The 27,799-nt window shown below is 44.3% G+C and overlaps 1 long non-coding RNA gene across 2 annotated transcripts; it reads right to left on the bottom strand.

The window, feature by feature from the left end:
• Positions 1–3,440: 3,440 nt before the first annotated feature.
• On the bottom strand, positions 3,441–24,011 carry LOC110347382 (uncharacterized). 2 transcript variants are annotated; one of them, XR_002391981.2, is made up of 3 exons: positions 23,633–24,011; positions 23,124–23,264; positions 3,441–22,538 (listed from the first exon to the last, which is right to left on the bottom strand). It is a non-coding gene; the product is annotated as an uncharacterized LOC110347382 (long non-coding RNA). The 2 variants fall into 2 exon arrangements; XR_002391982.2 differs by having other exon boundaries at positions 23,124–23,242.
• Positions 24,012–27,799: the final 3,788 nt, after the last annotated feature.

Genomic DNA, 27,799 nt, shown 5'->3' with positions numbered 1-27,799 from the left:
TTAACTCTATAAAATTACTGTTGAATTGTTTTCTACCATTAGCAAAGATATAATTGTCACATTTAATACATATTAGCTATAAGTCAATACCTGGGTTGCCTTAATGTTTACATCATAATTGCCAACTTTTTCTCTAGGATTAAGGGTAGTACATAATTGGTTTTTATGATATGTTAATATCTAATTTGTTTTGGGAGACACTACTGTAGCTGATTTGCTTGATATTAACAGGGTCATGTACTTGTTGGTGTCTCTCTGCAAGCCAACACTCAGATTACCTTTGTGATATTAACAATGCTAGAGTACTTTTCCAGAGAACTTGGTGCTGAGCTAAGTACACTGCATCCTCACCTCTCAAACTGACCAAAATGGTCAGATTGTGCAGCTGTGGCAAAGGATTATAGTTAACCATACCCAAAGTACATCACTGAAAAGCAACTAAAGAGATCTTTATGCTGATAACAAAGTCTTTAAACTACAAGTATTCACAAACCTCAGCTCAAAAACAAAACAAGCACAAACAAAAACAATAGACACTTGAGAATAAAAAGCAAGAAAATGCCTCCCTAAACTCCCAACTCTCCCAAAGCCAATCCAGGGGGTACTGAAGGGCAGAATAGCATAAGCTATATACCCAAATTAATAGCAGAGGAAGTTAGAAAGCAGCTCAGAGAAGTACTTAGCAGGATTCGAGAAGGTATAACTAAACAGATAATGGAAGTAATAACCAAAAAATGCAGGAGCTTTCAGAAGACATTAATAAAAGCTAGATGAACTAAAAACAATACAAAACAAGGGCCAGAGATTTAGCTAAGTGGTTCTGGTGCCTGCCGCACAAGCTCAAGGTCCCAAGTTCAATCCCTGGTACCAAAAAATAAATAAATAAACAAAACATGAATGACCAGTTTATCAAAGAATTATAGAGTCCATGAAAAGGTTTTAATCAGAAAGCCAAGAGATTAAAAGTCAAATTAAAAGTATGAGCAGAAGACCCAACCAATGTGAGAACAGAATCTCAGATCTAGAAGACAATTATGCCTTCAAAGACCAAGTATTCAAAGACACCCTAAAAACAACAAGAGAGCATAAAAAATAAATCAAAAAACTGCTAGATGGCACAAAGAAGACTAATCTAAGAATAACTGGACTAAGTGAAAAATCAGACAATAACATAAATGTCATTAAAAAAAAAAACCTGTTCACAGAAATCATGGCAGAAAACTCCCCAAATATAGAGAAAGAAATAAACATACAGATAAATAAGGCATATAGAACCCCAAATAGCTATGATCAAAAGAGAATCTCTCTGCACCACATTATACTCAAAGTTCCAGAAGTCCATCACAGGGACAAAATTTTAAAAGGTGTTAGAGATGGAAAATGAAGGTAAAAGTAAACTGATAAAAATCATGGCAGACTTCTCTACACACACTTTAAAGGCCAAGAAGGGAGCCGGGGATTTAGCTCAGTGGTTATGCCTCCTGCCTCGCAAGCGCAAGGTCCCAAGTTCGATCCCCAGTACCAAATAAATAAATAAACAAAGGCCAAGAGGGCTTGCAGTGAAGTTTCAAGTCCTATCTTAGCTACTTTTCTCATTGCTGAGACAAAATGCCTGAGATCCACAAGTTAATGGAGACAAGGTTTATTTTGGCTCTCAGTTTGTAGAGGTTTCAGTTCATAGTTGGCAGGGCAGCATAGCAGATGAAAAATTGTCCATGGTATGGCAGGCAAGAAGTAGCAGCAGCAGCAGATGGAGAAGCAGCAGCAAAGCAAGCCTGTTTCCTTTCTATCCCATCCAGGCTACAAGGCTTTTCAGTGGTGCCACCCACACCCAGGGAGGGGCTTCCCAATATCCACACTCAGAACTACGCTAATTCCAATCAGTGGACTAATTTAGTACCATCAACCCTTAATCCCAGTATCACATGCCCTATGTCCAGCCAGCTCCAAAAAGCCCCACATATGAATGTATGAGGCTTTGGGGGGACATGTAGATACTAGCCATAACAAACCTTAAAGATAACAACTTCAAACCCTGGCTTATGTGTCTGGCAAAACTTTCCTTTAAAGTTGATGGACAATAAGATATTTCCACAACAATGAGTTACTTCAAGAAATTCATGACGACCAGACCAATATTATAAGAAAAATTTAAGGATATCCTAGAAAGAGACAATGAAGCCAACAATGTGAATATGTCATAAAGAATAAATACACTAGGCAGGATGACCAGCTAAGGAAAATGGGAAAGAATGAGGAAATCAGTAACAGGAAAATAATGCAATGACAGGAATAAGTCAATATTTCTCAGTAATAACTCCTAATGTGAATGGTCTCAATTCCCCAAGCAAAAGACACAGATTGGCAGAATGGATCAAGAAATGAAACCCAACAATATATGTATACAAGAAACACATTTAATTAAAAAAGAGACTCACAGATTAAAAAATCAATGGATGGGGCTGGGGATTTAACTCAGTGGTTCCACTGGCTGCCTCACAAGTGCAAGGACACCAGTTCAATCCCCGGTACCCCCCCCCCCCCAAAATCAATGGATGGAAAACAATATTTCATGCAACAGGAACCCAGAAAAAAAGCAGAAATTGCTATCCTAATTTCAGACAAAGTGTATTTCAAGCCAAGACTGATCAGAAGAGATACTGGTTTAGGAAATAATTTAACAGGAAGAGTTAACAGTTATAACGATATACACACCAAATACTGGCATACCCAACTTCATAAAATAAATACTAATGGATATAAAAAATCAGATAAACACCAATACAATTGTAATGGGAAATCTCAATATCTACTGTTACAAAGGAACAGATCAAGTAGACAAAAAATCAACAATTATCAGAGCTAAACCAAACCTTTGAACAAACGGACTTAATAGATAACTACAGAGTGTTCCACTATGCAACAACAGAATACACATTCTTCTTGGCAGCACATGAGACTTTATCCAAGATAGACCATTGCCCATAACTGCTTCTCTGGCTGACTTTGGTTCTTCTCAAATTGTGATTTGCCAATTCTCAAGGACCAGAGGCCTCACTGATGTGATCTATGAGTTCTAAGACATTTTTAATGAGGTTTCTTTAAAGATTCTATCGGTTATAAAGCCAAGTATCTTTTGGTGTCATTATTCAAAGTAGAAAGGCATTTTCTTGAAATGACTTTTGTCTCAGGATTGCATTCAGCTGCTGTTAGGGAGAGCAGACACAACCAAGGGTTGGGTAAGCAAACACGTTCTTGTTTTCCCCACTTAACAGGAAGTCTGGAGGTGGGTGGCTCTTGACTTGAGTCAGTGTCTTTATGGTACTATAACTTGTGTCTCTGTGATTCTCTTGTCTTGTCCTTCATTGCTACAGGCTAGCTGTGGCAGCTTCAAACATCAAGCATAACGTTCTGCATTCAAAGCAGAAAGAAAGAGAGAAAGAAAGAAAGAAAGAAAGAAAGAAAGAAAGAAAGAAAGAAAGAAAGAAAGAAAGAAAGAAAGAAAGAAAGAAAGAAAAAGACAGACAGACAGACGGGAAGGCCAGAAGGCCGGAAGGCAGGAAGGAAGGAAGGAAGGAAGGAAGGAAGGAAGGAAGGAAGAAAGGAGATGGCATCAGTCATATGGATCCCTTTTACCCGAAAAGCAAAACAGTTCCCAGACACCTTTTAGCAGGCTTCCTTTCACACTTCCTTGGCACCATGGAGTCATACAGCTACTCTCAATAAAAGGAGGCTGGGAAGGCAGCTACATGGTAAAGGGAACAGGATTGGTATGGTTGGTTTGGAGCAACTACTTACTGCTGAATGTATTGTTTGAAATAAAATCAGCATTCTGTTCTCAAAGAGGAAAGCATAAGAAGTGTGTGACTCTGTGCCATTTCCACTTGCACTTGCTTCCCTCCCCAAATGCTGCTTTTGTTTCCTTTTATAGTCTTTTCTCCCTTTGGTTCTGGCTGACATAATGTGATTTTCTCTTTGTCTTTGGGCCTCTCCTCCTTCTCAGGTATAGAGTATGTTCTCTTCCACTCCTCTCTGCCCTTCACCTTGACGGTATGAAAGAACATTATTGAGGGGCTGACTTTGGCTTCAGAGATCTGATATCAAATTCCAGATATTTATCAAACATTTAAGGTTTAAATATCATTTAGTCTCATCAATATCACTTTCCTGGGTTGAGAAAGATCATTTCTGCTCAGCTGACAATAAAGCAATATAGTTTTTGTTTGTTCATTTTGCTGAAGTCCCCTAGAGTTAAGTGTTGGCTGATTGAAAAGATAAAGGAGAAAGGATTTAGCAAAATCCTTGGTTTATCCCAGAGCAGGAGTGAGCTAGGTTTCCTCTCCAGTTTTTATGCTTGCTCCTCTTCTACTGAGCACCCCCACCCCAATTTATCTCCATGTTCTCATCCACTAACGGCCTTCCTGTTCTTTAAGCCTTTTCTGTCCCGTCCTTTCAAGTCTCCTGCTGACCAGAACCTATGTGCTTCATGATCCCTGTGAGATCAGAATTGTCTCGGTTTCCCCTTCAAAGCTCTCTTATCTCCTCGGGGCTCAGCCATCTCCTTACCATACCCTGGGGATCATGTCCTTTTCAGCCCGTTCCAGGGTTAATGTGTCCCCAGCCCTAACCACGGTCTGCTAGGCAGACTGAGATGACGGGTACCACCTGTTCTGTTCTCAGGTTTGCCATGAACATTACAAGGCCTTAGGCAAGTGATTTAATTTGGCTGAAAAATTAAGACTGCCCTGGGAAATAATTTTGAACTTCAGTGTTCTTAAAGTCCATTCCTATTTTAAATGTCCTCTTCCCCCCACAAAAGCTTTTAAGTGAGATATAAAAGCAAACGGAAGAAGCTGCAGATTGCACAGAAGAGAAACAACTTGCAGCAGAAACTCCAAGCTTGAAGGGCACAGTACCCAAAGCTGCCCTCACTTCTGACATCAACTGCAAGCTTGGGGTTCCCAAGCCACACCCAGGTTCAGTGATTGACTAGAAAGACTTATAGAAACCACTGAAAGCTATGTACTCATTGTTACAGTTTATCACAGGAAAGGAACACAGACTAAAATTAGCTAGAGGTAGAGGCATGTACGGCAGAGTCTGGGATGGTCCTGAGGTGAGGCTCTGGCAATCTCAGGCCACATTATCCCCCTGACATTGTGTGTGGTGTCACACAAGGAGTAGAACCTTCCAGAGAGGCTCTCCTGAGCCCTGGTGTTGAGATGTTGCATTGGGACCCCAGTACATCGGCGTGATTGAGTCATCGCCTGCCTGGCTGATCTCAGCCTCCAGGTCCATTATACCAAGTGACACAGAGGCCCCACTCTAAGCCACTTGGTCTCTGTGGTGTGGCCAGCTCCCACCCTAAAACCACAGAGTGTGACTTGTCCAACCCTAAGGACTGGTGGGTCCAGGACCTTCTCTAAGCAAAGATAGAAGCTGAGGGCAAAGGCCAGCCCCCTGCATAGGCAGTGCCAAATTTAAGCAACAGCATGCTTTGCTTTTCACTCCTTATGATGCAGCTGGTGGTGCCTCTGGGAGAATCTCACTGAGGGGCACTGGAGACATCCTGGCAACAGCAGGTTGTTCGTGGGTGCTGGCATTCAAATGTAGTTGCTTCGGGGCCATTTTCTTTCTTTCCAGAAATGTCCAAGGATGCTGGGAAGCATATGTGCTGTGGCTCCTCCAGCGCACAGACACTAGCGTGCTGGCAAGGGCAAGGACTCGAGCCCTCAGTATTTCAAGATGCCAGGGGCTGCCTGAGGCCTCATTGTCAACTTGGGTCAGAGCCTGTGAACGCAGACTTGCACTGGAGACTTTGGTGAGCAAAGGCTTAAGGGACTCAGAGACCCAGAAGCTCCAGCGGGAAACAGGATAGAAAAACCCGGACTTTTAATGCACAGAAGGGTCAGATAGGCTGTGGGGACATAGAAGACACCACACAGCCTGGGAGGCCGAGTCAATCATAGCACCAGCAAAAGGAAAGCACAGGACACAGAGATTAGAAAATGGGATCACACAAATGTCTAGTGTCAAGTTTAAAAGAGAAATACATTCTTAATGAAGAATTGTTAGCCTTCTAAAAAGATTTCGATGAATTATTGCTATGGTTTAGACCTAAAATACCCCCCAAATTCTTACGTGTATGGAAGACGACTGGATCGTGAGTGGTGAATCCATAGCTGAAGGTGCTGTTAGAAGGTGGGGCCTGGTGATTAAAGGGGTCCCTGGGGCTGTGACCTAGCTCCTCCCTTCTCTCTGCTTCCCGGCTGCCAGGATGTGAACAACTTTCTTCTGCTGGTCCTTCCACTGTGCTGTTTCTGCCTTGGAGCCAGCTAACCATGAAAATGTAGGATAAAATAAATCTCTCCCCTTTAGGTTGTGATTGATGGGTATTTTGTTCCAGCGATAAAATAACTAAGAAAATTATGAATCATTCATTTAGTTAGCAAGTACTTATTGAGCATTTGCCATGTCCGTGCAATGTTCTGAGTGATGAGGATTCAGCAGACAGCAAGATAGACAAGGTCCCTCCCCTTGTATAGCTTGGAGATAGAAATAACAGATACACATTGTAGGGTGGTGATATACACTCTGGAGGACAATAAAGAAAGGTACAGGGAGGAAAGAGGAGATTCTCTCTTATACTGGCTCACTAATCAGGAGATATCTGAGCAGAGATTAGAATAAAAGAAGGAATCCAGCTGTGTGGGGATTTATGGAAAAGCAGTACAGGCAGAAGCATAGAAAATGCAAAGGTCCTGAGGCTGAAGGGTACTTGGTATTTGGTGACAAGCAAGGTAGTTTATGTGGCTGGAGCAGACATGAGACCTTATAAATAGGAGATGGAAGCCACCAAAGGATGTAAACTGTCAGTGTATGAGCCGGGGACGGCCAGGTTCATGTGCACGTTCCTCCCCATCCACAGCCTGGGAGGCTGCACTGGCTCCTGTCCCTGTCCTCATGTTGACCAGAGTAACCTTAGGGCAGCAGGAGGCTACACTAATTCTCACTAGAAAGGCCATGCAGTGAAATGAAATCCAGCAGCTGCCAGTGCATGGCTGGCCAGCTAAGAGGCCCCAGGGCCAACTCCCGAGATGAGGGACTCTGTAGGAGAGATACCCTTGCTGTTTCTCCCAGTGACTGCTGGTGGTAACTTGGAGGGCTCTGTGCAGCTGGATTCATGTTTCTCCTGGATGCAGCACAGCTGAGACCAACACCAAGGCAGCCCAGCTTTATTCAGGTTTCGTTTTTTTCACAGTGTCCTTGATGTGACTGATGAACTAGCTATCAAATAGCCTTTCCTTGTGAATAAATACCATACTTTCTTATTTCCTTGAAGAACTAAAAAACCCCTTCCTTTTCACCTTAGAATATTTAGGCAACAGGTAACTTCAGCTGGAGTCTCAGATGTGCTATTGACAGGAACAGGAATACACTTTCTAAGCTCTGGTGTGCTTCTCTATACACAGAGGGAATGCAGAAGAGAATTCTAGGCAGGAATCTTGAGACATGGTACTGTGCATGTGAATAAGAAGCCAGTCGTTATTTATTTATTTATTTATTTTTGAGCCAGGGTCTCACTACATAGTTCAGGCTGGCCTTGAACTTATTATGTAGTCCAGGGTGGCCTTGAACTCATGGCAATCCTCCTGCCTCAGCCTCCTGAGTGCTAGGATTATAGGCATGTGGCACCACGCCTGGCAACCAGTCATTATTTTAACTGATTAATTTTCTTTTAATAACCAATTTAGATAATAGCATGTTCACTAAATATATATGGAAAATTTAAGAAATTATTAAAGTGAATGATTCTGTACAATAGCACTTTAGTGGAGTACAAATGTGAGTGGTACTGTCTATTTATCATACTAAAGAATGAACCCAGGACACTGAGCTATATCCACAACCCTTTTCATTTTTTAAAATTTTTTTTGTTTATTTTTTGTACCAGGGATTGAACTTAGGACCTTGTGCTTACAAGACAGGCACAGTGCCACTGAGCTAAATCACCGGCCCTTCATTTCATTTTTGAGATAGGATCTTACCAAGTTGCCCAAGCTGGCCTGTGATCTTCCTGTCTTGGCTTCCATGCTGTTGGGATTACAGGTGTGCATCACCATGCTGGCTCTGTAGTTTCATTTGAGTCAAAAAGACAAAATGTGTACGTCAGAGTGAATTAAATTTGGTCAAATTACTAGAATCTCTTTTTACTCATTGAGGCAAGAAAGACTGGGGAGGGCCGGGGATTTACCTCAGTGGTTCTGGTGCCTGCCTCGCAAGCGCAAGGTCCCGAGTTCGATCTCCGGTACCAAAAAAAAAAAGAAAGACTGGGGAAATATTACTTCTCTTTCATATTTCAGAGTCTGTGGTCCTGAAAATAAATTTCCCTTATTATCAAAACAAATTCTTCCAAACTGTAACATATATCAAGTTATCAAATGTTTACTGAAGTTATAACATAAACACATATTGGTAAGATATGAGCAGCCATAAAAACTTTCTATTATTTAGAAGTTTTAGAAAACACATAAAGCAACAAGAACACTCGTGCTTTGCCGTGGAAACGGGCTTGGCTCCCTTAAAACTAATACATTGATTTTTTTCCTTGCGTAAAGTCATTTGCATTTAATAATAGTGCTGTGCCTAATCATATGAATTAGCATAAAGACTGGTTGCTGACTGGTTCTAACTGGCTTTGCTATACAATAATGAATGCAATCTTTATAGGTTCTGAAAGAACAATAATCCAAAGTCTAAAATGCTATTCAAAGTGAAAGAAAAAAAAGTGTAACACTTTCAGGGGTGTACCAATGTTTATTTTTTATTTATTTTATCAATTTTTTTGGTACCAGGGATTGAACTCGGGTCCTTGCACTTGCACAGCAGGCAGCAAAACCACTGAGCTAAATCCCTGGCCCTATGTTTATTAAAGAATCAGAACATTTTTTAAAGCTTGGTTGCTAGGCGTGGTGGCACATGCCTGTAATCCCAGCACTTGGGAGGCTGAGGCAGGAGGATCACCATGAGTTTGAGGCCAGCCTGGGATACATAGTGAGTTCCAGACCAGCCTGAACTACATAAAGAGACCCTATCTCAAAAAAAGAAAGAAAGAAAAAAAGCTTAGTGTTCCTGCTGTGACTATGTCATCTCCTAGCCTTTGGTTAACAGATACTGGGTGCTGTTGCCCATGGAAACCAAGGGGCTGCTTGTGTGGCTTTCCTGGTAGCTCCTTCCTCACCACTGCCGTGGAAGGAGCCACTTGTTTCTAGGCCCCAGCTGCTATCCCAGGCAGGTGGGCTCCAGGTCCCTGCACCCTCAGGTGTCCACCTCCAGGGAGTCAGCAGTACTGAGCTGTTTCCTCACTTGCCCAGTGATCCCCGCCAGTGACCCCAGTACCTACAAGAACTGTGGATCCCACTTTCTGGCTCTGTCCAGGCCCTCATTACCTCTTAGGTTAGATCCGGAGCTGCTCCCTCAGCTGTGGCCCAGCTCCCCTCCAGCACATGTGGAGAGCACACTCTCCACAAAGCCCATGTTCTCCCTTACATCTTCCATCATGCCTCTCCAGCCTAACCTTTCGGAGGCTCCAAGGTTTCGTGTGCTGTGTCTTGCAGAGCCACATTCCTCTGTGACTCTTCCTCCTCTTCACCTGCTCATCACCTCGCTTCTGTAATCAGGTCGCAATTACCTCCTCCTGGAAACCTCCCCGACCTCTCCCAGGGAGTCTGTCATTCTCTTACAGCACACTCAATGTGTGGATATGTGGGCTTCCCTTAACAGCGGAGGGCTGGTCACCTCTCCAAGGAGGCAAAGTCCCAGGAGTATAGGGCTCTGTGTAACTCCTGGCTTCTGTGACGCTGTATCTTGTAAAGCCTCCTATTCAGGTGCAGTTTGCAGACTGGCAGCACCAGTGGCACGTGCTGGTCGTACTGCAGAATTCCTGTCCTCATCCCAGACCTCCCGAATCAGTCTTCAGCCTAACAAGTCAGGTGATCTGTGTGTACCTTAAAGTTGGAGCTGCACTGGTGTAAGGGAATACCTGCTGGAAACTCTCAGGGACAGTCGTTTTCACTGAGGAAACAGCACTCATATTCTAGAGATGTTTCTAGAGACATTTCTAGAGAAATGTGTTCTAGAGATGTGTTGTTCCTCACCTTGTTCTAGGCAAGTCACCTGAACTGTCTACTACTGTCATAGTATGTGCCAGTTGAGGTCAGCTTCGCCAGGGAGAGCCAGCAGGACTCACTGTCTATAGGCTGGGCCACCCAAGCTTGGTGTGCTTGGAGTCAGTGACATGCTTGTCCTTTGTTGCACAGGAAATTGAGACATAGGCTAGAACAAGCCCCTGCTGGATCCAACTCTTGAGGGTGTGTCTTGATGACCTCCTTCACCAGACACACAGTGGTGTTCAGGCAATGTGTGCTGTTTGGTTTCAGCTTAGGCTCATGTGTGGTTCTTACAACATCTCATTGCTCCAATCAGCAGTGTCCTGAGTAATCCCACAGAATCTCAAGGAAGCAGTCTGTTCCACTGTGACAACAATTCCAGGTCTTTATCAGGGCTTGAAGTTATCACTTTTGGCCAAAGTTAACTACAACACAAAGATCAACATCAACATCACCGCATGTGCTACAGAAGCTTTAGCTGATAAACTATGAACTCCTTTCTGTACAGTCAAGAAGGCTGTGAGGAGTAGTTCCAATTGGAGTCCTGTGAGAACAGATCCAAGGATATCCTACAACCTTGGCCTGTAAAGTTTCCCTTTGTTTCTGGATGATCCAGTTGTTTCATAGCTGCTCCAGATGGGAGGGTAAACCTGCTTCCTAGTGCTCCATCTTACCCAAGGGAAGCTGTCCCTACATTGATTTTTTTTACATAGCATTTTTGCAGTGTCTTAATCATCACTAAGTTATCCAAGAGTGAAAACTGGGGATAGTTCTTCTTTGATTTTTTGTTTGTTTTTGGAACTTTGGGAAAAAATAATCATTATTTTGTAAAAGAAAAAAATTACTGACATAACGTGAGTCAGGATGTTTGAATGGCTAAAAGACTGCCCAGGCTCAGTCTTCATTAGTAGATGCATATTGACAATAATTCTCCTTATGTGGTAAACACTGGACCCCTGTAGAATGTCTTCTACATTAGGGGAGTCATAGTAGGCCATTCATATTTTTTCTTCATTTAATCTCATATTATTTTTTGCATTCACATCTTTGAGTTCATATGATTTTATTATTGTGTTCCTTTTTACCCCCCTTTATACTGTCATTAAGGAATTTTATTGATTTTTTTAAAAAGTTATACTTGATGGGTTATATTATCTATGAATTCTATTTCAGGAAGGCAAAGAGGGAATTCAAGATGACTGATCTAGGGGCTGGGAGTGTAGCTCAGTGGCAGAGCATGTGTTTAGCATGCACAAAGCCCTGGGTTTAATTCTCAGCACCCAAAACAGCCCCACAAAATGACTGATTAAAAAAAGGCCATCACACCATTAGTGTGACAGTTTCTGGGGCTGGGACAGGGACAAGACCTCAGAGGGCAAAGGCTTTGTGGTGTTTCTGCAGAAAGGGCTCAGATAACCGCAGTATTTCTGGCAAGGAGCAGGAGCAGCCAGGTGACATGGGGGGGTGGGGGTGGAGGGGGTGACTGGGTGGCCCCCACCTACTGGAGCAGGACAGAGTGACAGCTGTCCTGCTGCTGCTGTAGGCAGATACAAGAAGGGCCAGATGGGCCCCCACCCTGACCTTTTGGTTCTTCAAAAGTACTTTGGAACTTGGACCCAACCCTGGGGAGAAGCAAAGGGTGAGAGAGGGAATCCCTTAAATGACCAAGATTGTTTCCACCCGCCCAGCAGATTAGGGGTTTATAGTACAAGTTAAGGTCTCTTCTAGAAAAATAAAGTTGCTTTTTTTTTAAAAGACTTTGAGGCTTGTATTCTAAGGTTTATAATTAGGTACCCCTGAGGGCAGGGGATTTAGCTCAAGGGTTCTGCCACCTGCCTCACAAGCGCAAGGACCTGAGTTCGATCCCCAGTACAAAAAAAAAATTTGAAAGGTCGGTGTCTGCAGTTCCCACTCTATGCCTAGGTAGTATCCTGGCTTTCCGAGAGTGTTTCTTGTGGTAGGGGCAGATGGTGTAGACTGGTGGGTTCCAGGGTCTCACTAAGTTGCAGTGAATGACATCTAACTTGCAAGTCTCCTGCCTCAGTCTCCCAAGTGATGCCCATGATGCCCAGCTGCAACTATCTTCTTTATAAGAAAAGACCTTGAGCACAGAGGAGAAGAGCTGCCCCCAGCACAGAGGAGGTGAACTTTCCAGGCCACCATACCACCGCCCCCAGTGCCGAGGAGGTGAGCTGCGAGGGCACCAGCAGCACACATCCCTGCCCCCTCCTCCTCCCCCCCTCCCCGTTGAAATGAGAATACACTTAAACAAGTCTCAAAACCAGACTCCCAGATCACCTAAAGCAACCCCAAAGGAAAATGAGATGGAACAATCTGATACTCAACCACCTGAACTCCCTGCTGGCAACAAAAGAGGATCTGGAAAAAAGGAAATCAGAAATAATTTCAGATAACAGCAGAGATTGTGCCCATAGTGCAAGACATGATTAATAAGTCTAGAGAGGACACACATAAAAAATAGAGGAGCTGAGGAACATGATGGAATCCCAACATACGAAACAAATGGAATCCATAAAACAGATGCAAACAATTTCCAAGAGATTAAAAACTCCATTGAAAGTCTACACAACAGAATGAGCCAATATGAGAACAGAATTTCAGACACAGAAGATAAGATTGCAATTAGTGACCATGAAAAGAAAAATTTCTTTAAAATTGTAAAGAACCACCAGAAATCAATCCAGCAGCAGCTAGACAATGCAAAGAACATAAGACTGTTCAGAGTCAATGAAGAGACAGGAGAGAGTGCAGATGACATAAGAAAAGCTGTTCACAGAAGTGATGGTAGAAAACTTTCCAAGCAGAGGAAAAGAACTTGACATACAGGTAAGTGAGGCATATAGGTCTCCAGCTAGCCTTGATCAAAAAAAAAATCTACACATAGGCATATAATTGTAAGATTCCAGAAACCAACCCAACAGAAAAACAAAATTCTATAAGCAGTTAGAGAAAAGAAGAAAATCACATTCAAAGGAAAGCCCATCAGAATCACAGCAGACTTCTCAACGAAAACCCTCAAGACAAGAAGAGCTTGGAGTGACGTATTTCAAGCCCTAAAGGAAAACAGCCTCCAATCCAGACTGATGTACCCTGCAAAACGATCTTTCAAAATTGATGGAGAAATAAGATACTTTCATGACAAAGAGCACCTCAGGAACTTCATGAATACCAAACCGGCACTCCAAAAAATTTTAGACAAAATCCTAGGAAAAGACAAAGAGGATCACAACCCCAGGAAGCCCTGCAGAATGAATCCATCTGGCACAACAAGAAATTAAATGTAAAGGGGGAGAATCCAACAAAAAGAAAAAGTCATGATAAGGATAAGTCAGTACGTATTAGTTATAACCATCAATGTTAATGGTCTCAATTCAACAATCAAAAGAAATAGACTGGCACAATGGGTCAAGAAGCAAGATCCAACAATATGCTACATACAAGAAACCAACTTAATTCAAAAAGAAACTCATAGATTGAAAGTTAAAGGGTGGAAAACAATACTCCATGCAACAGGAACCTGAAAAAAAGCAGGAGTAACTATCCTCTTTGCAGATCAAGGGGATTTTAAACCAACACTGATTAAGAGAGACAAAGAAGGGGCTGGGGGATTTAGCTCAGTGGTTTCACCACCTGCTGTGCAAGCGCAAGGACCCGAGTTTGATCCCCGGTACCAAAAAAAAAAAAAAGAGAGACAAAGAAGGACACTACATCCTTGTAAAGCAAATTAGGTACCCCTGGCTATCTGGATCTCTCTTAACGTAAAAATTCTAAGGAATGCTCATATACATGAAAGTTGCTGTAATTTCAGTATCTGTTCACTGAGGAAATATAAGAAGGCAAAAAGCGAACATGCATCCAAGACCTGCTTGCTGGCCACACAAGTAGGCCGAGGGTTCCCAAACCAGGAAAACACAGCTGTTGTATAAGAAAGCCTGGGGTCGGGCCAGGGATTTAGCTCAGTGGTTCCAGTGCCTGCCTCGAAAGTGCAAGGTCCCGAGTTCGATCCCCAGTACCAAAAAAACAAAAACAAAAACAAGAAAGCCTGGGGCGTCATTTTGCTATATATAGACTGGAAGTTCTAGGGCAAGTTCAAGGGCATGGATACCTCTGTTTCCTCATCCACAAAACAGAGATAATGATAATGTCTACTTCACAGAGTTGTTGATAGGATTCAATATCCAGTGTAAACCTTGGTGTGAGTCTTAAATGGACTTTAATTATTATTTATAGGTGATCCATATCTATGTATTATCAACTAACAAAAAAGAACTCACCAATTTAATTTCTGTGTAGACTCTTCTCCCCAGAGTTAAAGTATTAGACCAAGCAAAAAATTTAGGGTTAGACTTTCTGATAGCTCCTAGTTTGTCTGACATCATGTCAGACATGTGTAGTTTTACACAGAGCTAGTGAATAGACTTACCTACCTGACCATAGGCCAAGAGGATTTGTGTTGGTGTGTTACAACTATAACCTTCTACTTAGTGTGGACCTTTCCATTGGGAGTAATGCACTGGCTTTCCATTACCTAAATCTTATCATTACCTAAGTCTTATCCTTTCTAGCACGAAGGAATACAGACCAGTTCACCATCAAGGAGCAGAAATGAATGACCTCATCCTGTGGGCGCCTTGCTCTTTGAGGGACATCACACTTCTTATCCTGAAGAGAAAGGCACAGAGATGCTGGCTAGTTCATATTTGGAATGGTCCATGCTTCAAGGAGACCAGGTTGTTCACCAAGGTTTATTCATTATATGTCAGTGATGGTTCTTGATTGGAGATCTGGGAGAATTTTCTCTTGAGTGATTTCTTCGAATGTGATCTTTTCTTGAGGTATCCAATGAACCTCTGATTAAGCAAAACATTCTGCAAATAAGGTTTTCCAGATATCTTAAGACAAATCATTTGGGTTTAGTCCAAGCTGGAAATCTATTAAAATTATTTTTTTTAATCAGCTATAGAGCAGTGAGCATAGTTTTGAAATCTCTTGGTAAGGAAGTAGAAAGAACAATTCATTTGCTAACCCATTCATTTACTCTTTCTGCTGATGTGTGTTAAGTTACTGCTGGGTTTTGGACAGAGTAGTAGAAACCTAGAGGGAGCGTCTAACAGAGGCCGAGTGTCTGTGTGCAGGCTGAAACAAAACCACTCGGGAAATATGTGACCCTAGGCAAAGATCAGTTTCTCAACAGTAAACTGGAGCCCAGTAAGGATACCATCTACCTTTCCAGGGTAGATTACAAAGCACATCTGCAGACTACGAAGCACAAAAGCATCTGAAAACTGAAGTTATTTAACTGAGTGTGGCGGCACAGCCCTCTAATCCCAGCAATCTGGGAGGCTGAGACAGGAGAACTTCAAGCATGACTTAGCGAGACCTATCTTAAAATTAAAAATGGTCTGGGGATATAGGTTAGTGTGAAGGCCCTGAGTTCAATTCCCAATACCACAAAAACAAACAAAAAAACAAAAACCAAAATCCCCTGAATTTCTTTCCAAATGTCATATTATTCAATGCCAGAGGAACCTGCATTGCTTTTCGAAAAATTCTTCCAAATGCTCCAAACATTAAATTATTATAAGAGATGAAGCCATTTCTATGCTCTCTATTGTATTCAAAATAATATTTGTGGGCCAGGGATTTAGCTCAGTGGTTCTGGCACCTGCATCGCAAGCACAAGGTCCTGAGTTCGATCCCCAGTACCAAAAGTAGTTGACTTTTAAAAATTCTTAGTAGTAAAAGTAGTAAAAACACGCAGATGTACAATCCAACAGCGTGGAGGGACAAGAGAACCAGCAGCCTCCCTGCACTCACCCACATCTCCAGCCCACTCTGAAGTAGAGACCCCGGGGAACAGCTGTTTCCTGTTCTATTTCCTGTTCTTCGCTTTCATCTCACTCTGTTGCTTTTATACAGTACTCCCAACTCTTATTTATCAGCATTAGACATTACTTACTGATTTGTTGCCTAGGCTGGATGCCTGTAAAAGAAAGCTCCAATGGGGCATATTCTCTTGTGTTTAGCATCTGTTCTCCAAGAGTCAGTACAAGAAAAATGTTTTATTACTCATTCTAGGGGCTTGGCTTCTAGGTGGTTGAGGTTTTACTGTGTTTGAGTTCTTCAAGGGCCGTAAAGCATCACAACGTGGTCAAGGAGGCCCTGTGCCTGCTCAGTGGCAATACCCTTCCATCTATAAACCACTGTCCAACGTAAAGCTCTCCAAACTTTAGCAAAATCTGTGTATCTTGGGTTTTTAAACACATTGTCACAGACGCTAGGTAGAGCCCAGAAGTTAAAAGCTTCCTTTATTTTCCAACACGTTTTCTCTCTAGACCCTTCCAGATACAGAGCTCCCCTGGGCCTTTGGATTACAGACTCTGCAGTGGGAAGATGTTTCTTTAACTCTTTGGGGCTTGATCATAGCTCAGGAAACAGTGCTTCATTCTGTAGTTAAGAAACTATGTCTGAGTTAAATTCAAAACACCAAGTTGATCGGGAAACTCCTTTGTGCATTTATGTACCAATCTCTGGTGGGTACGGTGCGCCAGAATGAAAGAATGATCTGGTATGATGTTTACTCAATTCTAGCGAAAGGGTAAAATGGATTTTTAAGGACAACATCATTTTAGTCAATCGATTCCAGCTTCTCATTTGTCACACCTTTACAAGAACTATCAACATGAAAGAAAGTAAACCAAGCAATTCATTCCTTCTCCTCCTCTAGCAAATCCATGGCATGTGTTTCAAGTGGACAAAGCTGGCATTCCGGGGCACAGAAAAGCAGGTGTCTTGTAGTTAGCAGGGAAAATGGAGGTGGCAATGCAGTGCAGTGGTTAAGAACTCAGTTCTGTCGGGATTAAAAAGCACTTTAGGCATTGCATTCACTCAATGAGACCTTAGTCTTTTAGGGTTGATGTGGAGGCTAAAGGAGATGGGTATAAGGGGAGCTGGCACATGGTGAGACAATAGAAATGTTAGGGATTCTAGTCATTATCAGACCATCCCAGTGGACAGGCAGGTCCCTGTCCTGGGTCTTCAGGACAATTTACATTAATTTTATGCAGACAGGATAGTGGCACTGGGTTGGCTGGTTGGGAACTGCTCAGTCTGTGCTGAGGTGATGGCCCCACTGTGCCCTCTGCTGGCCAGTCTGTAGGACACAGGATCACTATAAACCTGGCCAGCCTCACAGACTGGCCACATCCTAGATTATACTTGCCGTTGCTTATTTGAATGCAGAAACTTTAGGGCAACAAAGACAAGGCTAGCTGCTTGAAGCTGGTGTGGGGGTGCATGCTTGTAACCCCAGCTGAGTCTGGGGGGCTGAGTCGGAAGACCCTGTCTCAAAATAAGGGTTGGGGATGTAGTTCAGTGCAAAAGTTCTGTTTTCAATCCCCAAAAGAAAAAGAAAAAAAAAGAGTCCACGTTCCTTTTTCGATAAATTGGTTTTGAACATGGTCAGACCCTTCTGTAATTGGTTCTCCTGTGGCCAGAAGAGGGCACTGCTGATTTACCAAAATTCTGCTCTGTGGCTTCCGGAGTCATGCAGTTGTGTTCATTAATGGCTTTGTTGGGGTAGCAGTTTCATTCTTAGGTTACCAGGGGAGAAAAATAATAATGCAAAAAGCAACATTTTGCCTGTTATAGGACATATGCAAAACAAAGTGACATGACAGATTGTTTATATGTTATTAAGCCATAGAAAATTACATAAGGAATTTTTAAAAAGAAACAAACTCAGCAGAGAAACTGGATTTAGATGAATCTGATCAAGGTCCTGTCTAGAAAAACCACTGTCTGAGCAATCAGAAGGAATCTTGGTGTTGCTGCTCATTTTCAGAATCACAAGTATACCCGAAGAGGTGTAGGAGGGGTTGCTAAGAGTTTGGGGGAACCCTGGGCAAACTGCAGATCCTGGTGAAAACAGAACCCTTTGATAAGAACAGGAGAGAGCACCCCTGGCTCTCCTTTCTTGGCCAAGGCCACTGGGAGCCACTTTACCATTTGTGACAGGGCAGTTTTTAACAAGGCAATAATGGGCTTCTTTATAATCCTTGCATGAAAAATGGCAATTGAGAACCAGTTCACAGCCCAGGCGGTCTGTATTTTCCTGGCTCTCTTGGACACCATCCGCCTAATGAGAGAGACAGGACTCGAGCTCCTTCTATGTTTGAGTTCTTTTCCCTTTCACTCCTCTCAAATTTCCCTCTATATGATTTCTTTCCATGGGGTGAGAGTTAGAAGGAAACACATTCTAAATGCAAACACAAGCACAGTGATGGGGAGCCAAACCTCTGCGCTATAAAATCACACTGGAAGGCTGGAGAAAAGCTAGTGGAACAGAGGGTTATTCCTGGAACCAAGTATTGATTCGAGGCCTATATATCAATGTTTGTTGGATGAGTGATTGGATGAATGAATGTTTCATAACTGTGGATATGAAAACTGACATAACTATTTGAATACACATAATTTTTTAAAAAGTGACCATTTCCTCGTGATATTTCAATATTTCCCTCTATTATCAGATAAGGAAATAGGAAATCTTTCACTTGAGGGGTTATAGAAAAACTCTAAAATTACTAACGAGCTAAGGGAAATAAGAATGCTTTATATGTGAGTTTATACCTCTGCTTTTGTTTTTATTTTCCACATCCTGAGGAGAAACGCTTAAGGGAATCTTAAGAAACACATTCACCAGCAGCTTCCTCTCTGTGTGCACTCACTCTTCATCCTATTAATGCTCACTCTCAGGCGCATGATTTCAGAAATGTCTGAGGCTGAGCTATGTGCATTGAGTAAAGTCTGTGTTCGCAGACTACCATAAAATCCTTTTAATATTCATTCAAAGGTGCAAGCTCTTGGACCACAAAGGTCCCTTCTTCTGGTCCCTTCCTCATGCCCAGACCTGCTCGGAGACTTGGCATCTTGCCTTGGAAGCAGAGCCCACAGGCCAAATAAAACCTTCATTTTCATTGCTTGGAACAACGGTCAATTCTCGAATGCCATTACTTAAGAACAAATGAGGAGTTTAGATCCAGGAGCCAGGGGTGCTTAAAAGATTATGGAAAATAGGAGAAAAATGGTTCAAGATTTCCCTAGGTTGTGCAAGGCCACACCCCAGAGAAGCCTGTGTGATTCTTGTTTTTGGTACCGGGGAACGAACTCTGGTCCTTGCGAGGCAGGCGATGGAACCACTGAGCTAAACCCCTGGCCCAAGCCTATGTGATTTTGATAAGTATGAGTGAGCTTTTACCATGAATACCCTGCATCAGTGGTGGTAAACCCATGGCAAGTATGCTGTGCTATCACTAAAAGCTCTAAAAGGTTTGCCATCACTGCCCTACAGGATCTTCAGGGCAGAAAAGAGTGGTGCCTGTATTCTATACAGGCTTCATTTTGCCAGAGCTGCCTTCCTCTAAGGATAGCTAGTTGCTTCCTTTTTAAATGTATGATTTCTTAAACCCTTTCCCTTTCCGGCAGCTTTGTTTTGTAAGGTAATGGAAAGCAAGGAATTGCTTCTCCATCATTAACTTCAGCCTCTGGTACAAAAAAAATGAGAAGACCACATCAATAAAAGCTAAAGGCAGACCCATGGATTTGAGTGTATTGCACAAGCTATGAGCATCCTGGGTGTGCAAGAAGAGCAGAGCCTTAAATAAATACTCCAGGGGACACGTAAGCTGGGGGAGGAACCCAGGACATGCTCCACTGCTATGCTACATCCCCAGCCAAGAACAGGATTAAGTTACTATTAGCAGGGTTATTTGGAAACTACCTACTGAATGATAGGAAAACCATTCTCCTTAAACAACATGCTAAGGAATCATGGTAAAAATAAGTGGAATAGAGCACTTACCCCCAGCCAGGCACTGTGGTTCAGGCTTTACATATGCTAGTTTATTTAATCTGCAGAACAACTCTCTAGCTAGGTACTGTTATCATCCCATGTTGCAGCTCAGGAAACTAATGCACCAAGAATTGACAGTAGAGTACTTGTCCCCAAACACCCAGCTAGTAAATACAGAAGCAGGAATTTAAGCTTGATTCTACAGTTACTGCCCTTAACCACTTAACCGAAAAAAATAAAACAGTATGTGGACATACAAAGATGGGAATGTAAATGTTCAATGTCATCATCTCCAAGTCGTGGGTCTATGGCTTTGCTTTTCTGTATTTTTCAAATTTCTACCGTGCATTGCTTTTGTAATCAGAGAAAATAATAAATGCTGCTTTAAAATCCTGCCCCTAAAACTTATAACTCACAGTGAAATGTGAAGGTTATTGTCTTGAAGGGCCCTGGAGTAGAAAAAACATAAGCAGTTTAGGTTCTTGATTTACTAATGCCCAAGCTTTACACAGTAATCCAGGGAAAAGGGATTCAAATGGGTCCCTCTGTAGTCCCATCAGCAGCCAATAAACTGTCTACCCCTTGAAAAGTCATCCGAGGCTGGGTAAGGTGAGGTATCTCAGACGAAGAATGAATTTCCAAGCTATATAACAACCCTTCACAGAGGAGGTCAACATGAACAGTGGTGCTTAGCACTTAACAGACAAAAACAGACTTCCACACAAAAATTTCATTAAACAATCATTATACAAAAGTCAGCTGTATTCATAGCAGCAGTGAACACCTAGAATTTGAAACTGAGAATCATACTATAATCAATTTAATTTACAGAATACACATGAGTTGGTACATATAATAGATGTAAGAAGCAACTGAAATTTTAAAATATGACCAAATGAATTTGGATCCAATCCTAGGAATATTTCCTAGGTTTATCATAACAGATACTTAACGCAAACACGATGATTTTAAAAGGGTGTAAATAGGGCTGGGGATTTAGCTTAGTGGTACCTGCGCCTGCCTCGAAAGTGCAAGGTCCTGAGTTTGATCCCCAGTACTAAAAATAAATAAATAAAAAGGGTGTAAATGCAGAAGACGGCACACCAAATCTTAGAAAACTTAATTGTCAATTTAGACCCCTTGCTCTTCTCCAGCAAGAAAAATGATTACTGACAGAAGGCTGATCACTTCTTGCACTGGTGATCTTTTTCCTTATCCTTGCCTCTTTAACAGCCAGATCCTTTCCCTCTCTTTTTGAAAATAAGAGAAACACTGACAGGAGCCGAGGTTTCACTTCCTAGGCCCCTAGATCTGTGCCAGTCGTGGAGGTGGGCACAGTGCTGAGCCCCTCAGTTCTTCCTTGGGAACAAAGGTTTGGTTCTTCCAGCTGCTGGAGGCGCTGGTGGCAGAAGGCCTTTGATTGCCAGTGTCCTTCACAACTGCCTCTACAGAAATGTGCCACTGTGCTCCAGGCCACAGTTCCTTCCTTGGGCAGTCTGCATTCAGTCACTGGATAATGTGGCCTTCTTATCTTCACTAGGACAACTCTTCTGGGTCAGTTCAGCTCCAGAGGCCCCCAGGGGCTGGCTGAAGCCACAGCAGAGACTGCAAGCAACCCAGCTTAACCTCTCCCTCTGCCTATCCTATTTCCTCTTTCCCTTCCATAGGTGTCAATCCCAATTTATAAGGGGCCAGGAGATTCACGTCTCACCATGTACTTGATGGCCTGGAAAGAGGAGCACAAATCTTTGGTGCCACTTGCCCCCTCTGCCACATGGATTCTACAGGGCAGGGCCTCAAAGCTACCTAGGGAGTAACCAAGGAAGGAAAGCTGTGCCCTTTTCCTCACACAGATCCAGGAAGTGGATCAAAGAATAAAGAGGGTGCTGTTGGAATACAGCGACAGCAGGGAACCTGTCTGAAATTTGGGTGGGGCTTTGGGAGACAGCAGGAGGCAGGATGGCAGCTGCTTGGCCCATGGTTTGGTTTAATCCTTTGAGCCTTCTTGTCTCCACTACCAGCATCGCACCATGTTAATTAAATCATTCTCATTAATTCAGCCCAAGTGTAAATGAGGAAGAAATGAAGATAAATTAGGTTTGAAGACAGCTAATACATTTAACCCCATGCTGTTTATTTTGCAGCCTAACAAAGTAACGTAGAGGAGATAACAAGGCCAAAGCCTTGGGTGCAGCTTCTTAATAGCATTAAAGACTGAAACCTTGGTGTGGTGTCACAAGGCAGAGGCAGAGACAGGCTCCCGGGGGGGTTGTACAATACAGAGAGGTAGCATTTCCCGAGCTGTCTGTGACTCAGACATCTATGTCTATTGTTGTCCAGTTTGACCACAGCCCTGCAAAAGGCTTCCTTCTGTTCAGGACTTACCTTATCTTCCAGCAGGTGGGGTGATAAGAATCACCTTAGAGGGCTGGGGATTTAGCTCAGAGATTCTGCCGCCTGCCTCAAAAGCGCAAGGGCCTGAGTTCGATCGATCCCTGGTACAAAAAAAAAAGAATTACCTTAGGATTGTCTGGGAGAGGCTGTAGAAATTGCACAGTTTGAGTTGCTAGGTCATAAATATGCTGACTTGCAAATCACTTTCAGCTGTGAGATAACCATTAGCAATCACCCAATGGCCTGAAAATTTTGATACATTGGCTCAGGTGAAGCAGTGTACTCTTTGTAGAAGGCCAATGGCAGCAAAAGCAGTTTCCCAAAATGTAAGCTTAGTTCTTGTATTTTTCAGGGGGAAAATGTGCTCCAGTTTTTACAACCTACATGAACTAATTTCTTTACCTTTGTGTTGCTTATCTCCCCAAGGCAGATGAAGCAATGTATATAGTCACTGAATACATTTCAAGTTTTTTCAGGCTATAACCTTTTCCCCACTTACTGATGCATGGGAAGTGACAACACAAGGTAGAAAAGACAGAAAAATAGCACCTGTGGCCAGAGATTGCATTCTGTTCTTAGCCCTGCCTGCTTAGTAAAGCTCTTTGCAAAGAGAAGTGAACTTTGCCATCCCCTGGGTAAGGACACTGCAAATTCCAGGTAGTAAAGATGCAACAGAAACAGATTACCTGTCCCCACTGTGGGCTTCCAGTGGCAAGACTCCCCGCCAACCAACTGAGCTACATGCACCGTCCACATGCCATTCCTATTTAGGGTCATCGAGGATGGTTCCTGGTAGATTTGGTGACTGGAGTGAGAAGGACACATTCCTTGATGAGGAAAAATGTTGACTCTTATCACATACAGAATGTGTAAGGTATTAACATTTGGTCTTCAAAACCAACACACTTGGGTTTCACCCACGAACCAGAGATGGCTAGTAGGTGTCTGAAAGGCACTTGGGAGTCTGTCTTGATGCCCCCCATTTGCCATAGGTCACAGAAACATGCTTTTAAAAGCACGGAATAGCTACAGGTTTCCACCTTCATCTTTTCAACTTCCTTCTGGTGTCTACAGTGTTCCCGTCCCTTCGGTCTCAGCTGGTTTTCTCCTCCCCCACCCCCTCCTCCTGGGGCTGCTTCTGCTCACCTCTTTCCCTCTGGCTTCCAGATCCTCCCCACCTGCACCCGGTTCTTACCTTGAACTTATCGGGCCTCTCTGGCTTTGTGAAGCTCGCTGGAGCCAGGACTCCGCGCTAAACATTAAAACGGAAAACAGATTTTAAAAGTCTCTTAGTGAGGCTGACCAGTCAATACTAACAAAGGACTTCAGAGGGCACTGTCTTTCTTTGCAAGGGCAGAGAAGATCTAGGATAAAGCACCCACAGACTGGGTTCAGCAGCCTGTGGTCTTCGGAAGCGCCAGGGAGAGCCTCCTTAGCCAGTTGAAACTATTTCTGACCTAGTATTTTAAGGAAAACTGAGGGTGAAGCGTGGGGGGTGTGGGGAGGGCGGAGTAAACTCGGTGGCGGCGGGGCCCTCACACGGGCCGGCAACTCCCCATTACCTGAACTTGTTTCCTCACCTGTGAAACAAGGGGCTGGACCGGTAATCGCTACAGTTCTTTCATGGACTTTATCCCAAATACGAATAAAACCCCAAACGGGCATTTTAGCTCCCAGTGGAGAGACAGGGCCTTAGTGCAAAGGTTGAAAAAAACAAAATAACCTTCCTTTCCGCCTGACACACGGGGCATCAAACGTGTGTATGCTGAGCTTTTCCATCAAGCCATAAAACGCAGGAAGGGCCGAGTGTGAGGGATGACGGGGCTTTCCCGCTACCGCAAGGCGGCGGCGAGGCAGTCTTTGAAGCGCACGCTTTGAATCCGGCGCTGGGGCGATTGGCTGAGAAGCACGTGGTGCGCCCGCCGGACAGCGCCCAGGCCAGGCTTCCCGGGCTGCGCGGGGCAGAGTCCGGGTGGGTGGGGACCCCGGGGCGACGCCGGCTCTCGAGTTCTCCCAGCCCACGAGAAGCCCCCAAATCCCGGCCTGCCCCACCCCCGTAACCAGACTTGTGCCCCTTCCCTCGCCACTGTCCCCCTCCAGTGTCCCACCCGCCAGGCTGGCTCAGGTGCCCGGGAGCGCGCCCCAGACCCCCCCCCCCCGCGCGCGCGCTGGCTCTGCCCACCCAGTTTCGGGCCGCGCCGGCTGCACCGCCCTGTCCTCCCCTGCGCTGGGTCCCTCAACTCCGGGGCCATCCGTAACTCGGTTGCAGGGAGACGAGACACCTCGACCCGGGAAAATTTATTTTATCCGCGGTCCTGGAGGGCTGCAGCTGGAGTGGCTGAGACTGGCGTCCGCTTTGTCTCTGCGTTCCAGCCCCTCCCCCGCTTCCTCTCCCGGTCCCTGCACACTCGCACTTCCCGCTCCTCTCCCGGCCCCCTCCCGCTCTCTGTCCTCCCCCGTGGCCGCTCTTTGCAAGCGCCTCCTCCCCTCCCGGCCGCGCAGCTTATAGCCCGGCGCGAGGGGCTGGGCGCAGAGCGCTCGGCAGCCGGCGAGGAAGTGGCGCGGCGGAACCCGGGTGCAGACGCCAGGCGGCCGCCGGCGCTCACGGCGCTAGAGCTCCCACCCCCGAGCGCGCACCGCCCGCCTCCTTCTGTGGCTCCTCCGGCCGCGGGCTCCCCGTCCTCCGGGAGACGTGCAGCGGGCCCCGCCACCGGGCACCGCGAGGCCGAGGCCAGCCCCTGCACCGGGAGCGAGCCCTTCTCTGCCTGGCGACCCATGAGCGCTCCTTTCTCCCGGGACTGAGACGCCGGCTTCATCGCCTCCCCGCCTGTGACCGAGACAGGAACCCAGCGGTTGTGCGCGGAGGCGTCTCCACTGCTGTGAGTTTCCCACCAACCGACCTGTTGCGGGCGCCACGGGCGTGCGCCGGGCCGAGGCAGCTGTCCCGGGGAGGGGACCTCGGTGACCGCCCTTTCCCTCTCCAGCCCTCGGCAGCCGGACCTAGCTGAGGGGCCGGCGCGCCTTCCCTCGGCCGCTCAAGGCCCGAGCAAGCCGCGGGGGGAGCGAGAAGCTGAGTCGGGGACCCTGCCAGCCAGCCTGGCCCCCGTTGCATCCTCGCCGGTTCCGAGGAGATTTGGGGACACTCATAAAACACCCCTCATGTGGGGCACCTCACTATGGTCAAACGTCTTGGGAAATGAATGAAAACTGCTTTCTGAAAAACTGGCTTCTCATGCGTGCATTTGGCTTTTGGTGTAACATTATTAATCAAAGGATAGGAATTGCTGGGTGGGGTGGAAGTGAAACTTTGAACTTGTTGGACATGGAATTTGGTGTCGTCCTTACAGGCAGTCGGCGTATTAAATAGCGTTGCAACTACTGAAGAGGGCTGGAAGTTAAAAATTATTTTGAAGGTCTTTATAATGTTCCATTGTTATCAGTAATGTAAATACTTGAAAATATCTGCCTAGTTTATTGCTGGGATTTCGATCGGGCTCACAACCTGGAAACTTTGGGGGCGCTACTCATTGGAGGAAGAGAGCCTGTCTAAGGGACCTTAAGGGAACTGAAGTTACTGTAACTAAAAGCCCCTTTGATGTGCACAGTAATAGCAGCCCTTTTCTCTGTCTTCTTTGTAGAAGTAGGTTAAGTATATGTGTGCATTGTCTTGGCCTTGTCCGTGGCACGCAAATATTGAATCTCTGGGGGCTTAAAAAAATGCCCAAAGAATGACTCACTTTGTGTTGAAGGTGCATTTAGTGACTGTCTAAACGGTCTTTCTGCCCGTATTTTAACGTTTGCATAATTCTAAACCAGAAAGCAAGTTGTTTCCCTTGGGATTTCAAGTGCGAACCTTTTATTTTAATCACATAATTACTGCAGGAATGTTAAACTTTGATGGTGACATGCTTTTCCAGTTGGTTGGTATCCAAGATGAGAAGCTAGGTTCTCCCTCCTGGCTTTCTGGGCCAACCTGGTAAAGATAGCAGCATAAGCACAGGATGTAGAGAGATGCACATCCTGTATCCTGAGGTCTTCTAACCAAACTGTTTTCTTAAGTGTGCACCTGGTTGTGAATGTTGTTTTATACCTGAAAATCTCATGCTCAGGGACATGAGTCTGGGCCCAGCTGGATTCCAGCTCAACGAGCAAGCACTTTGATGCTTGTGCCTAGTTCTTCTGTCAGAGCTGCTGCCTTTCTTGAGAGAAGAGGAGGCAGCTTCATAGGAGTACAGTATTTAGAGTTTACACTTTCAGTCTTCCTCCAAATATTAAAGGTTGAATGCACTCATTCAAAAGGTATCCATAGTGGTGGAGCATGGAAGATAGATGTCTGAACCCTTCAGAAATCTGGTACATCCAGGGGCCCTTAGCAGTCATTCTCTAGAGCTCTGGGCCTTGGTTAAAATGGACTTGCAGGTAGAGGGAGTTCAGGTGGTGTGGTGCTTGGCTCCTTTCCATTTTCCCAAGCCACTGTGGAGATTTGTAGATGCTTTATAAAGTCTAATACCAGAATTCTAGATGTTAGACTGTGTTGCCTACTTTCTCCCTCCAAGCCATGTTTACACATAAAAAGTTAAATTCCAGCAATAAAGGCAAACAAGTTACATCACCTAACATGTGGTCTGAATGTCAGAGTCATGCTAGGCACCTGCCTTTGTTGTTTTCTGTGCCTTCTCTCACAGCTGGTTGGGAAAGTAGTTTAGTATTTCTAGCCCATACATCTGATAAATCATTCATTTGTGTTTATTAGCATTTCCTGGAATATAAATTTAAAAATAAATATCTGAATAGTTGAAGGAAAAACAGATGTTTTCAGCTGTGCTATAAGTACTGGCTGTTCTAGGTTTAAAAGAGACACTGTAACCAGCTATATAGTTTACCCTCTGGGGATACAAAACTTGTCAGGAACCCTTGGACAGGCAGGTTCTTAAGGGCTTTATTCCTTTGAAGTGGCAGAGGGGTAGTGTACAGTCTGTGTGTGCAGGGGACGGGATTTGGTTTTCAAAGATGGATAATAACCATTTCCCATGTCTTTACCCTACATGTTTTTTACTGCAGAAAACCAGAAGGTAGAATTTGGTTCTATTGTACTTTTAGTTACCATGGAAAGCACGTTAGTCAGCAAATAAATTCTAGGATGGCCCTCAATTAACCATAGCTGGCAAAATAACACACCTGTGCATGTGTGCACACACACATGTGCACACACACATATACACCCCTGTGTGGTTTTTAATTTAAATAAGGCAGTGTTTGCATTTTGAACTTTCTTATATGCAGATGCCAGTATTTGCAGGTTCCCACAAACACCTTTTAATCAAAGAGGGGGTGGATGCATCCTTTGTTCTTCAGACTGGCT

Source organism: Heterocephalus glaber, unplaced genomic scaffold (assembly GCF_053883595.1).
Source record: "Heterocephalus glaber isolate CG9 unplaced genomic scaffold, H.glaber_assembly_v1.0 deba00001056, whole genome shotgun sequence".
Classification (NCBI taxonomy): domain Eukaryota; kingdom Metazoa; phylum Chordata; class Mammalia; order Rodentia; family Bathyergidae; genus Heterocephalus; species Heterocephalus glaber.
Note: the sequence above shows the minus strand (reverse complement) of the source record. Positions and strands in the feature narration are given on the sequence as shown.